This window comes from Felis catus, chromosome C2, assembly GCF_018350175.1.
Source record: "Felis catus isolate Fca126 chromosome C2, F.catus_Fca126_mat1.0, whole genome shotgun sequence".
Lineage (NCBI taxonomy): Eukaryota > Metazoa > Chordata > Mammalia > Carnivora > Felidae > Felis > Felis catus.
Genome location: NC_058376.1, coordinates 80,891,858 through 80,905,782, shown reverse-complemented (window position 1 = coordinate 80,905,782; position 13,925 = coordinate 80,891,858). Strand labels below are relative to the sequence as shown.

The 13,925-nt window shown below is 51.7% G+C and overlaps 1 long non-coding RNA gene across 1 annotated transcript; it reads left to right on the top strand.

Moving 5' to 3' along the window:
* The first annotated feature begins 2,772 nt into the window (after positions 1–2,772).
* Positions 2,773–13,513, top strand: LOC123379993. Its single transcript, XR_006585182.1, has 2 exons — positions 2,773–8,137; positions 12,834–13,513. It is a non-coding gene; the product is annotated as an uncharacterized LOC123379993 (long non-coding RNA).
* The last annotated feature ends 412 nt before the right edge of the window (positions 13,514–13,925 follow it).

Here is a 13,925-nt window from a genome sequence, read left to right as displayed (position 1 = left end):
GACAGACATCCATGCCAGCAGTGAAAACTGACCTTAGCCTCAGCATAAGAGCTAGGGTGCACAGGACTCCAGCCAAACTATGGACAGGGTCCTGAGCAGCTGGGCCAGTAGGCTATTTATCAACTAGCGTGGAAGTGTGCAATGTGCTAACTATTAGTATGGCTGACCCTGTGACCATAAGGGTTTTAACTCATCAAAGAGTCCTGGATATTGGGGCCTTGTTACTAGTCTGAGAAGAGCACAACATGGGTGCCTTGGTGGGTGAATGCAGGCACAGCCCCAAGAATCTTCCTTTGCCATGTACAGGTATCCCTCGCAGCTCTGTTTTGGCAAGGATTTCGGTTCACAGATGTGTGTGAGCTCCAGGGGATTGCAATGTGCTATCACTGACTCCCAGGTACTCTAGACGTGAGCCACCCAACTCAGTGCACAGTGAGGTCTTTCCTTTGCCTTCCAGATACGGCTGGTGCAGCTGTGACATAGGCCTGACCCACGGGCTGGGCCCTGGGGTGAGAGCAAGATCTCCTACTCTGAGCTCTCCGCACATTTTGACACATTTCCTCAGTGTCAAGTTTTCAGTCAGTAGCTGGAGCAGAGCACGGCTGTCTGAGAAAGGAGGAAGACGGTGGTTTTCTTCACCTATTTCACGACTGGGTGGTTATAAGCCACTGTCTTTAGCTGAGTGGGGTCTCCCTCATTTGAAAACAAGTTCTTTAAAATATGGACTATTTTCTGAGTCTAAGGTAACTCTACTTTCAAGGCAGAGAATTCGGAGAAGACCCAAAAGAATACAGAGAAGGAAATCCCCATGTTACTGCGTAGTTAGAGAGCATATTGCAGCGTTGAGCCATTTAATGATTCCCCTCTGGTGGGTCCCAGAGCTAGGGATGCAGAACTGGGGGGTGGTTCGGTCTTAAATAAAACCCACCAGAGTTCCTTCACCTGGGGAGCCAGCTACAGACTCCGTGGTCTTCATTTAGCCCGTGAGCACCCAGCAGCATCCTGCATGCACCAGGGTCTGCCTTGAGTTCTGGAATGGTCCCCACACTCGATGGGGAGACCTTGCCATAGGCTGGTTCAGCACATGCTTGCACAGGGCCACGTGTCTGGGAGAAGACAAGGTTCTGAGACACTGCTTTTAAATTAGCTGTTCATGTAACACGTCCCCCAGGAGAACATCTTTTCTGCCTATGGCCCCTGAGTCAGTCTCCAACCAAAACAAATTCCCACAAGTCCTGCTTAAACCTCCACATTAATTTCTTCTGATAATAAACCTCGATTAAGGACCACATCCCAGGTCCTGTATGAGAGGACGCCAGCCAATTAAGACAGGTCTACCCCTGATGAGTCCCAGGACTCCGGAATGTGGGAGCAAGAAAGGGCAGGAGACCATCAGTGTGAGCTCTTGTTACACCTGAGAAAACGAGGCCCGTGTGGGGACGTCTCTCAGTTCCTCGGGGTTCCACAGTGAGTATCAGAGCCGGACCTAGAGCCCAGTTCCGTGGACAGTTCCGGAAAGATCCTTGCCACTCAATTCCAAGGGGCACACTTTAGATTTCCAGGCAGGTGGCCTAAAGGAGTGATGTGGCTAGTGGGGATTGTGTTGAGCTGGGGTGTATAGACCCCTTTGAAGGTGACCCTTACTTCTCAACCTTTTGTACCTCATCCAGCCTACTTACCCACAGGCAGGACCACCCTCCTCTGCCTTCCACGTCCTGTGGGTGAGGCCAGAGGAAGGTAGATAAAGTCAGGTTAAGTCCAAACCCTTAGCCCAGCTTAGTGAAACACCCCAAAAATTGAAGTTTGTTTAATCCTGGCCTAGCCACCAGGCTCAACTCTAAGGTGCATTAGAATTGCCCCGGGGGAGGGAGCTAAAATGTGAATTCCTGGCCTCTTCTGGAATAGTCTGATTGAGAACCAGGTGATGTGGCTGACACTCAAGCTGTGAAGCCCCTGGGAAAGGAATAGGCTGCTCCTGAGAGCCTTGGAATCTGGAGCAGGCTGGGTGGCCCAGCTGTGTGACTTCACTTCCTCATGTGTTGCTACATACGGAGGTTGGTTGGATGGCATGGTCCCAGCGGCCCCCCCCAGTTCTGTCATCTCACGGTGGTGTCATTCTGCGAGTCTCACACACTCAGACCCCATTGGCTTGGCTGAGCAGATACACAGAGTGACTAGGGGCATGGGCCACACTTAACTCCGCCTGTAGAGGGCTCCCTGGACAGTACTCCCTCCTGCACATGAACCTGGAGATGTGTGCCTGGTTCCGTCAAACACCCCATGCTCACTGACAGCTTCCCATCATGTGTGCCCTTCCCCGGGGTCTTGAGAAAAGAGCCCGGCCAATGGGCCTATCTGACTAGTTGGGCCAGGTCCTCCAGAAACAACATTTTGTTTTCTTTCTCCCACGGGCATGTCTTCTGAGGATGCTTTCTCATACACCCGCCCGGGAGGGGATGAGCCCATAGACACAGAACACATGGTTCTCTAAGGGATGAGAAAAGGAGGGGTCCTGGGGGAGTCAATGCTGAGCCAAAGAGCTGGAGTGGTCCTGCCTCTCCCCTTTGAGCCCAAGCACACCGTGGAAGTGAGAGAGGCTTTGGGGTGAAACCTGAGCTCCAGTCTTGATGCTGCCACTTAACCGGCTGGGGGTCATCCAAGTGATTCAACCCCTCTGAGCCTCAGCCTTTCCTCATCAGAAAAACGAAATGAGAAAAATCAAGTTTACCTGCAGGGCGTGGGGAGAATAAAGTCTGATGAGGCACAGGGAGCACCTAGCTCTTAAAAGGGGCTTGGTAATCCCTCCCCTTCCCCTCTCTCCTGCAGCTCTTTCTAGCTCACCTTCTTCTTGGGGTGGGGGAGGGTGTGGCTGCCTAGTCTCTGCGCTTAGGAGTCATCAGGATAAAACAGGGCTGGGGGAGGACGCCTTCTCTCCTTGGCGTTATTGAGAAATTTTCTAAAAGAAACATTTGCACCAAAGGCAACTCTGGGAAAACAAAGGGGAAAAGAACAAAGCAGCTATAAATCCCTAAAATGAAATGCAGATTGTAGCTCCTACAGGAACCTCTGATAACCAACAGCACCCCCCCCCTCCCCGCTGTTCCCAGGAACAATGGGTCCAACTGGAGCTGCCTCGGGTCTCCAGCTGAAAATTGAGGCCCTGTCTCTCCTGTTGGGGCTTCCTCTGCCTCCAGGCTGCGGGGCGGGGAGGTGGTAGGCTTGCAGGCATAGAGAACACAGCCCCGTCCGCTTTGTAGTTCCTCTATAGCTCCCCGCCCAACCCGCATAATCCTTGCCGGCACCCCCCGCCCCACCGGGGACCCTAAAAGGACAATGACTACAACCCTGTCCTGGAGTTGCTGCACAAAGCCTATCACAACTTTGGACCCTGGGGGACTCCCACTGGGGTGGGTGTTGGGCCACAGCAGGGGCAGGAGGCTGACTGTACTGCCTTTCTGCGTCTGGGCCCCGGGCGGACACCAAGTCCCTGCTGTGAATCACTCTTCTGATTAGCTGTCAGGACGCCCAGTATAGAGCCTCGAGGACAACTGGAAGCTCAGAAAAGACAAGGCCCCAGGGGTGGTCTAGAAGCTCTGGTGAGCACCACCGAGGCGCATCGACAGCAGAAAATGGAGGGAAATCCGAACAGGAGCGAGATTAGGTTCAGATGGCGGGGCAGAGCGAAGTGGGCGGCTCAAAAAACGTTGCGTCTAAGAGGGGCTGGCCTGCACCAGAGGACAAAACTTACAACCCGCGTGTAGACGTTCTAGGGGAGCAGACCTGCATCAGAGTAAGGAAAATCTTTTAAACAGCAACGCAGCGGCAAAGCGGGCTGGGGGTGTGCCCTGGAGTGGGGGTGGAGGGGTTGCAGCCACCCGGGTCAAGTCTCCGCTCTATCAACAGGCGTATGACCTTAGCAAGTTTCTGAACCTCTCTGTCCTCCTCTGCAAAGTGAAGGAAATCCTGGTACTTCCCTCCTGGGGCTCCTGTCAGGGCTAGGAGTCCGTTTGTAAAGGGCCTAGAGCCTACGCATGCGCACACTTACCTAAGCGCTAGGTATTCACTAGGACTAGGTTGCGTTCCAGGCGGCGAGATCTCTTTGCTGGAAGTGGTTGAACCTGGGCTGCAAGACGAGTTTCGGGGATACTAGAGGTCCGCGGAGACAGAGCCAGACCACGTTGCAGAAAAGCGAGATGGGCTCAGGTGGCAGAGGGCTCGGGTTCCTACCACTGTGACTGTGGGCAAAGCACAAAATCGACAGGTCTGTTTTCACCTCTGTAAATAAGGCTGAAGTCTCTGGCTCGACCCATCGTCCTGAGGATTAAATAATCCTGGGTACAGACATCCACCTTAGTGTTTGCACTTTCTTCTTGTATTTTAAAAATCATAAGACCGATCACCTATGTGCAGTCCCTGACACGTAATGGGGGGCAGAGTATGCAGGATCACGACTCCCTTCCTCCCCAAAAGCCCTGGGGCTCCCCAGACACCAGAGCTGGTCTTCAGCAGCCTTCTGGCTGATCTTCCTGTCCTTTTACAGCGAGTACCCTCTCCTTTCAGGCTGCTTGGTGTGACTCACCCTTCTTTGCAATTAACTGTGATGTTCTGCTGGCGGCTTCCGTTACGCGAGCAGAACAGCAGATCTGGCCTAAGCAGGGTCTGGCGGGTGGGACGCTTCACTTGGTGATTTACTGCCGCGGAGGCAGAAGCTAGGCCCCTGGGCATGTTGCAGCTGGCCTGCCTCTCCCCCACTGCTTAGTTTTGTTCCCTGACCTGGGTCCCCTGGCACATTCTGTTCTAAGGGCCAGGCCTGTGCCATCACACATGCTCTCAGGCACCTGGCTGGCCGGTAGGAGGCTGGCAAAGAAAGAAATGCTATTTCTTCTCTTTGAGTTTGTCTTCCATTGGATTCAGGATGCTTTAATTGAACAGCTACTCTGTGCCAGGCACTCTGGGGGATCAGACGTGGATGTGAAGCAGTACTCCTTCCCTAGAAGCTTCTAATTCACCAGGAGGTGAAGGCAGATCCATGAATAGTTTTGAGCCTCTGATGGCACAGAGCAACTACTGTGGAAATAAATACGGAGAAGAGACTTTGCAACCGCAAGGGGCCTAGAGAGGCTTATTACGGCTGCCGCTTGTTGGGCATCTGATGTGTGCAAGGTACTTCCCTTGTCTCATTTAAGCTACTCGACTCTGTGAGGAATGGGACTGTTGCCATGCCTGTTTTACAGCTGGAGAAACTGAGGGGCCGAAACTTTCACCTAAAGGTGAAATCACTTACCCCAAGTTACATGGCCAGTAAGAGGCAGAACTAGGACAACAACCTAAGTTCAAAACACATGTTTTTTTCCTGAGAGGCCAGGCTGCCTACCTCTTAGAGAAGGCCGAATTTGACGTGGGCCTCAAAGAAGGTTGATACTTTATTCCTGGGGGTAGGGCGTTCCTTCTAGGCGAGTCCTGCTCAGAGACACAGCTAATGTCCTCCCTCTTCTTCCCACAAGGGGCTGAGGAAGCCTCATGGCTTGAAGGGCCCTTCGAGTTCTCTCCAGCCTCTGTGACTCGACCCCAAATAAATAACCACACTGTCAATGCAAATAGTACTGCCTGGCCGCTGGAACCAACAACCCAGATTGATGTGGCCCCCGCTGGGGGGTCCTGTTCAACTCTGTAACTGGCGCGCGCGCGCACACACACACACACACACACACACACACACACACGTCCTTTATGTTCCCTTCAAGCAAGTTTGTTGCCCCAGTTACAGAATTTTAGGCTGGAAGTGCTGGCAGATAAGAACTTCCTACAGATCCCATACTGGGGTTCAGAAGGGGAAGGAACTGGCCTAGAGGCTTCAAGAAAGGACAGCTAGAGCCCTGTCTTCCTGCTCTCACTTGAAGAGGCAGAATGAGGGTTCACCCAGCACGTCTCCCGTAGGGATTTGTCTGGTATTGTCGCATGTCATCCCCCAAATGGCCCTGATTAGGGCTCCTGCACCCCACTTTCAGATGAGAAGTCTGACAACTCGAGGAATCCTGGGACATGCCCAAGGTCAAATGAGAAAAAGCCAAGGAAGGGGCACATACCTAGCTGTCTCCCAAATCCCACCGCAGAGCAGAGGGAGGCGGGTGTTTTTTTCCTCCCCCCACCCATTTTTGGGCTTGCAAAATGGTGTAAACCCAGGAGGTCTAGAACCCAGTTCTCCAGAGGAAAGGGCTCCAGTATTGGACCTTCCCAGGGGCGAGATCTGAGCTGCCCGAAGTAACGACCAGGCCTGGGCAGGCACAAAATGACACACAGAGGGTTGTGGAAACTGTACTTACATCTCTTGCTTTGTTTCTGGATGACTCATGCAGCCCACATAACAAAATTAATGTCTTCTCCAGCACCAGCAAATTGTATTTCTTCCTTTAAAAAAAATCACAACCGGCCTGCAAATGGCCCTGGCTTATTCTGGAGACATAGAGCCATCCTGTGGCCACTTCCCTGGACGGGCCGGCAGCGGCAGTCAGGACCCCCGCAATGGGGGGGGGGGGAGCCTGAGGCCATGTCAAGTCCTGCACTCTGCTTCTGTCCAGACCTTCTGGTCTGGTCGGTGACATTCTGTCATACCCGTGTCTCCTCTGAACTGATGTTTCACGTAAGAGCAAGTGCTCTGGAAGCCCCCCATCCCGAGTCCTCTCACACGGTGCCCTCCGTCGGGAGCCAATTTACTCACCTCTCAGGCTTTGGCTCAAGGACCTTCCCCCACCTTCAGCTCTGTGAGCTTTCTCTGCCTCCTTCTGACCCCAGATAGCATTGCCCCTTCCTCACTGTATAACCTCACCAGCTCCCTATGCAAGTCTCTTAATATAACAGCTAACATTTATATAGTACTTCCTCTGAACCATCACTCTAAGACCTATATGTGTGTGTATATATGTGTGCATATATACGTAGTATGTATAGGGGTGTGTATGCATATAACACAGATATGAAATAGGCGTCATTATTCTCCCCATTATATAGATGGGGAAACAGAGCGCGGGGGTATCTAGTTTGCTCACCATCACTCAGCTAGTTAAGCGGCAGAGCCAGAATCTGGGTTTCTTCAGTCAGGCTCTAGATCCCTCTTCTTAACCTGTACCGCATGGCCTCTAGCACCAGTCACCCCTGGTTTTACTTGCCGATTTCCGCCCACCCATCCCCCCTACCCCATCCATTCTGTGGTCTACTTGAGGAGAAGGCTTGCATCTTCTTCCTCCGGTGTCCCTGTGCAGGGCATAGCAGCTGGACCACAACAGGGCCCCACGCTGCTGACTGGAAGAATGTGTTGTGTCTGATGCCCTGGGCCACCAGCCCCTTCCCATGGCTGCGCGCGTCTTTATGCCTTATTTCTTCAGTTCCCTCGGGACACATCCCTGGCTCTGTTCTCTGTGCCGAGGATATTGGTCCTGCTTCCTGTCCCAGTCCTGCCTCTCTGAGGCTTCGTGCTTCATCCTGTGGATGGCCAGGAGGTGTGGGGGAATACAGACAAGCATGTATCCCCACCCCCTAGTTTCGATTTTTCTTTGCCTTACAAAAGCACTTTGTATATATACATGCATTCGACAATAAATTTTGGACATCAGCCTCAAATCGGCCACTGTTCTGGGTGCTGAGAACATAGTGACAAGAAGCAGACACTATCATCATGGCAGTAAGGTTCTAGGCCGGGACACAGGCGGGAAACAAAGAGCAACGGAGTGTGGGATGCAGCATCAAGGGATGACCAGGGCTGCAAAGGGGAACAGAGTAGGGAAGGGCAGACAGAGAGCGAGAGACGGGGTGGTCCGGGAGGGTTTCTCTGAAAATAGGATATTGGAGCAGAGACCCGATGAAGTGAGGGAGACCGGCTGGTGCCTGCAGGAAGACGCTCCAGGCAGAGGGGCCAGCAGGTGCCACGCGCTGTGGTGGCTCGTGCGTGAGGAGCAGAGGGAACGAGGGCGACCGTGGCAGCAGGTCCTATAGAGCCTCTTGGGCCATGAGGAGGATTGGAGGCGTGTCTTAGCACCACTTTGACAAAATACTGCAGGCTGGGCCGCTTGTAAACAACAGAAACGTATTTCTCGCTGTTCTGGAGGCTGGCTGGCTGAGACCAGGGTGCGGACATGGTCCGGTGAGTTTCCTCTCCTGGGTCACAGACTTCTCAATGTGCCCTTATGTGGGGGATGGGGGCGGGAGCTCTGTGGGGCCTCATTTATGAGAACACGAATCCCCTTCACGAGGGCCCCACCTAAGCAGCTTCCAAAGGCCCCACCTCCCAGTACCCTCACACTGAGCGGTAGGATTTCAACATGAATTTTGGGGGCCACGAACATTCAGGCCGTGGCAGGCTTGATCCCAAGTGTGTTGGAAACTCTCAGAGGGGCTGGTACGATCTGATCCAGGTTTGAAAATGTGAAAGCTCGGGTTGTGTGTGTTACCCAGTTACCCAGATGGATAACGACTTTTGGGGTCCTGAGAAGTCCTTTCTCTTCCCACTGCCTCTGTCAACAGCTCCCTCCCGTCATAGCTCATGTTGTGTCTCCACACCCTTCCACCAGAACTTAGGGCCAAAGAAGGGACACGGCCACACAAATCATTGCATTGCTGCCGACACAGGCTGGGATGGAGCGGTCCAGAGACTGTGGGGGCACAGAAGAGGGGGCTGCCGTGAGATGGGGCTTCCTCTCCTAGAAAGTCAGGGGTGGCTTCTGCAGGAGATAGTGTGTGACAGGAGACCTGAATAAGCAGAGGTCCAGCCATGGGGAGCCATAGGCACCGACGGAGAAATCACGGTTGCTGCTATAGCGAAGGTCTTGCTGGCATCCTGATTCCGGCACCCCCTTGTCCTTCAGCACCCACCTCGCCAGCCCCAGTGCTGGCCGCCCCGGCTGAATCCCCTTCCACTGCTGAACTTGGCTGTAGAAATCCTAACACAAGCTCACACTCTAATCCCAGCTGGACCCTCGTCCTCTCAGCACTCCTTTCCGTGAAGGTTAACTGCCTGCCGCATTCCCAACAGCTTCTCTCCTCTCCCTGCCTCCTTCACTCCCTGAGGTGACCTGACCTCCTGTTACAGTGTGAACCCCACCTCCTCTCTCCTGATCTCCACCTCGGAGGGTGCTTGCATCTTCCACCCCCATCTCTTGCAAATGGTCTCCGAAGAGAGGTGATCATTCTTAAGATTGACCATTTACCTTCCCTTGCCTAGATGGATTATATTTTGGGGTAGACAAAAATAGCCCAGGTGGACAAGGGAGAATTCATTTTTTGATGGAGGTATTCTAGCAAAACAAAACTGCGCCTGGAATACAGAATTAGAAAGTCCTCTTTTTGCAATCCCCTTTGGTTCAGGTGAAAATTATCAGTGGCTGAAACGATCAGAGGGTATGTTAATAGAGCACTTTACATGGACAGGGAAGGCTGCCTGCACCTGACCCCCACTGTTCCATCTTAGATCACTAGGAAAGAGCGAACAACACGTGTACCTCCTGATGAGATGAAACACAGGGGCTGGGCCTCACCTGCACATTGGCATCACCTGGGGAAGCTTTAACACGTACTGATGCCCGGATCCATCCATACTCGTTATGATTTAAAAGGTCTGGGTGCAGCCTATGCACGGAGCTGTTTACAAAGTGCCCCCAGCTGATTCTAAAGAGTAGCCAAGGCCGCGGTCTCTGCCCTGTGAGGTGTTATCTATGAAGCAGGAAGTACACCCATGAATTGTGCTTGCCCTGAGAAAGTTGATCGTAATCGAGCCTTTCAGGTTAATCTCTAGTCAAAGACATTTCAAGGGATAGAGAAACAAGTCGAGTGGTGCTGCGGGGAAGCAACCAGACAAATCCACGTTGTGACTCATTCTGCCAAGCAAATGACTCATTTCACATTTCCAATAATTCAGTGGCTTTAAAAAGGGGGTGGAAGGACTGTTCTAGATTGAGACTTTAAAGACCTAAATGGTCCAGTGCATGTGTACGCTTTGGATCTTGAATTAAACAAACCATTGTCTTGAAGTTTATTTGGGGGGAGACGGAGAGTGTGAGCGGCAGAGGGGTAGAGAGAGGAAGAGAGAGAATCCCAAGCAGGCTCCATGCTGTCAGCACAGAACCTGATCTGGGGCTCAAACCCACAAACCATGAGATCATGACCTGAGCTGAGTTGGACGCTTAACCGATTAAGCCGCCCAGGTGCCCCCAAATCATTTTTTTACACACTGGGGAAACCTGACTGTGGACTGGACATTAGGGGCTACCAAAGAGTGAATGCCTGTTTCTTAGGTGTGTAATTACATTGCAACCATGTAAGAAATGTTTCAAACACTGTGTTTTCTATACATAAAAGAGTGAAACGATAGGAGACCTGGGGCTTGTTTTAAAATATCTCAGCCACAACAAAAAACAATCCTTGAAGCAAGTGTGACAAAAGGTTAGGAATTAACTAAATCTGGGTGTTCATTGTTATTCTCCCTACTTTGTGCACGTTTGAAATCTTTTTAATAGAGCTTTTAAAAAGGTGGCCCCTTTTGCTCTCCAGTGTCCGATGTCATTATTTGTGTTGTCACATGGGCTCCCTTGTTCCGTCCTCAGCAGCAGCAAGACTAACGTCCTCTGAGCGAGACCAGGAACCCTGCCCCGGGGCTAATTCCCCCCAGAGCCCTGGGTAAATGCCGTCATCCTCACAGTACAGACAAAAAACTGAGTTCAGAGAGACGGTCACTTGCCCAAGGTCGCACAGCTAGTGAGGGACAATCAGGATTAGAAGCCAGATTTCAACAGACCCTGGTCTTTACCGCTAAGCTCAGCTGTTGTCTTCCCTCTTTCCCACTCTCCTTTTCTGTCTTCCCTTCATCTCCCTCCTCCTCAGTCCCCCCTCATCGGGACAAGGACCCTTCCTGGAGCTGGTCTTTTGTCTCCCAGTCTCTTCCCTCCCCACGTGGCTGGGAAAGAGTAGTTTTTGACACTTTTATTCTTACCCTCACTTTTCCCTTAGTCCCTTGCACTCTGACTTCTAGGCCAAAAGAGACTTCATTAAAAAATAAACAAACAAAAAAACCCCCTGGAGAACAGTCTCCACCCCCTGTAATTTCCCTGCAGCACGTGACCCAGACTCTTAAAATCTAGTAACTTCATTTTAATAAGTTTCCCAGGAGGGGCGCCTGGGTGGCGCAGTCGGTTAAGCGTCCGACTTCAGCCAGGTCACGATCTCGCCGTCCGTGAGTTCGAGCCCCGCGTCGGGCTCTGGGCTGATGGCTCAGAGCCTGGAGCCTGTTTCCGATTCTGTGTCTCCCTCTCTCTCTGCCCCTCCCCCGTTCATGCTCTGTCTCTGTCCCAAAAATAAATAAAAACGTTGAAAAAAAAATTTTAATAAGTTTCCCAGGAGATTCTTACATCCCTAGAGTAACAAAGCTTTCCAGGCGCCCCATCCTTTCCGAAGCCTCCACTTTGCCACCTGCAGGATTGCAGATTTGTTAGAGCTTTCAGCCCTCTTTCCTACTGGTCACCTGGTCTGGAATCTCCGTCTCCTCCTCTTCCTCATTTCCCACACGTGATCAATTGCTCCAGTGTGTTAATTCTGTTTCTGAACCATCCCTTGCATCCATCCGCTCCCCTTGTCCCGCTGAGCCCCACTGCCCTGCCCTGGGAGAACTCTATTTTCCCACCTGGCCTATTGCATTCAGTTTCTGAGTGGTCTCTTTCTCCCCAGAAATTCCGCCATTTTCCAAATCGTCCTCCAGACTGCGACAAGGGTGCTCAAAACGAAGCACCGATCTAATCATGTGGATTTCCCAACCCTGCAATATGCAGTGGCTCCCTATTGCCTGTAAAAGGAAGTCCACATTCCTCTGTGCTTGGACCTCTATCTACCTTTCTGGTCTTCTCTTTGCTTTAGATATGAAATGATCAAAACTAAAACCACTTGTTGTTCCCCACATATTCCTGTGCTTGCTCTTGTGGTCCCTTCTGCCAAGGATCTGGTCCTCCTCCCATCTTGAATGTTGAAATCCTATCCTCTGTAGCAGCTAGATTCAAAAGCGTCTCCCCAGGAAGCCATGCCTCCTGGTCATCAGGCTCTCCTGTAGTCCTCCATTTGGGATCTGGCCTGGTCAACAGAGTGCAGTAGAAATGACGTTGTGTTCTTCCAAGGTTAGCGCAGAAAAGACCTTGAGTTTTCTCCCTGGGTCTATTGGAATGATGCTCTGAGAGAAGTCGGGTGTCCCGTGATAAGTTTGAGTACTCTGAGTATGCTATGCTGTGAGGAAGCTCAGCTGGCCACGTAGGAGTATCCTGTAGAGAGAGAGATCCTGTCTGCCCAGGCTGTTCCAGCCATCTTGGACAAGATTCCAGGCATGTGAGTGATGGAGCCATTTGGGGGGCCTCGACCGGTTGAGCTTTTGAATGGCTCCAACCCCAGTTGCAACCTGCCACCACATGAGACCTCAAATGACCCCCCCCCCTTCCCCACGGAGCCCAGTCAACCCACAGAACCTTGAGAGAATATACCCAATTGTTCTTTTAAGCCACTAAGGATTGGCGTGTTTGTTACACAATAATTGATTGCTGGAACAATTTCTTTTAAAGTACAGCTCCAATGCCCTCTCTTCACTGTAGAGACTGCTGAGCCCTGGGACAGAATGAATTGCCCTCTCCCGTGTGCTCCCAACCCTTCGTGACCACCAGGGATGTAGTGCAGTGTGACACACAACTGAGGAGGGACGAAGACTTTGCTCACTCATCTACCTGGGGCTGGTGCCAATCCCTGTTCATGGCTTGGGGTAGATGCTCGAACGGTGCTTGCTGAATTGATCTGATTCCCTTTCCCTCCTCCAGCAGCTTGAGGCAGGAGGCCACGAGATGACCGAGACCCAGAGTACCAGGGAAACCCCAGAGCTCACGGCATTGACTAGGGAAGTTGAACGTGCCAAATCAGTCTTGGCAAAGCTTTCCAAACCAGAAGGAAGGAAGACTCTGGAGACAGTTTCAAAAAACGGAACCCAAAGAGAGCTGGAAGTGCCAGAGGTGGCCGTCGTTCCTTGCTCACTGACAAGGGACAAACGTTTGAGGATCGGAGTCTTCTGTGCGCGGAGCCCACTTCCCCAGCAGCCTGGAAGGCTCCTGCCGGTCCCGGTTCAGGAGGGTGGTCCAGGGTGTCCACCTTGGGCCCAGCCGAGATGGCTCTTATGCATACTTAGTTCACTGGACAATGCCAACCAGGTCTTACAACTGTTGTGGATCCTCAGAACCAGAAAGCCATCAAAGTCCTCTTGTGGGCGGGGAATAAATCCTGTAGGTCACCACCCACCCCTCTGAACCCTTTGAAACCACACTCCCAGACCTCCCTCCATCATCTTTGTTCCCCTCCCATCAGACAACCCTCCCGTCATTCCTAGCCATATTATGCCAAACAATTTTAAATGTCTTATTCAAATTGCAGCTGTCACACTGTGCAGATGACAAAGTCTCAACTCTGTTCTAGGACAGGATTCTAATAAATCTGCCCTTATCCTCTATGTGACATGGGTGAGGATTTTTCTAAGGGTTTGCCTGTTACACCGGGGGTTGTCCATCCTGGCCGCGTGTTAAGATCCTGGAAAGTTTTTGAAAAAGAGACTCACGCCTAGGTCCTGTCCCATTCTAGCAGGACATAAAACCCTGGTCATGCCTGGGGGTCCAGGCAAACCCAGGCAGTTTCTTGCCAGGTCCCATTTCTCATTTTGGCGATAGATTATCTTTCTTGTAAAATTGGTCTGTCCTTCTAGGACAGGAAGGACACCAGACAGACACTAACAGGTCACCAAGGAAGTCATAACTCAAAACAGTCAAATTGCCTGTGTTCATTTCTGTGTCCTGGAAATTTGATTTACTGTCCAACTACAGTGTGTGGTTTTTTTGTGACAACTCTGAAGACTGCAACATGAGGAA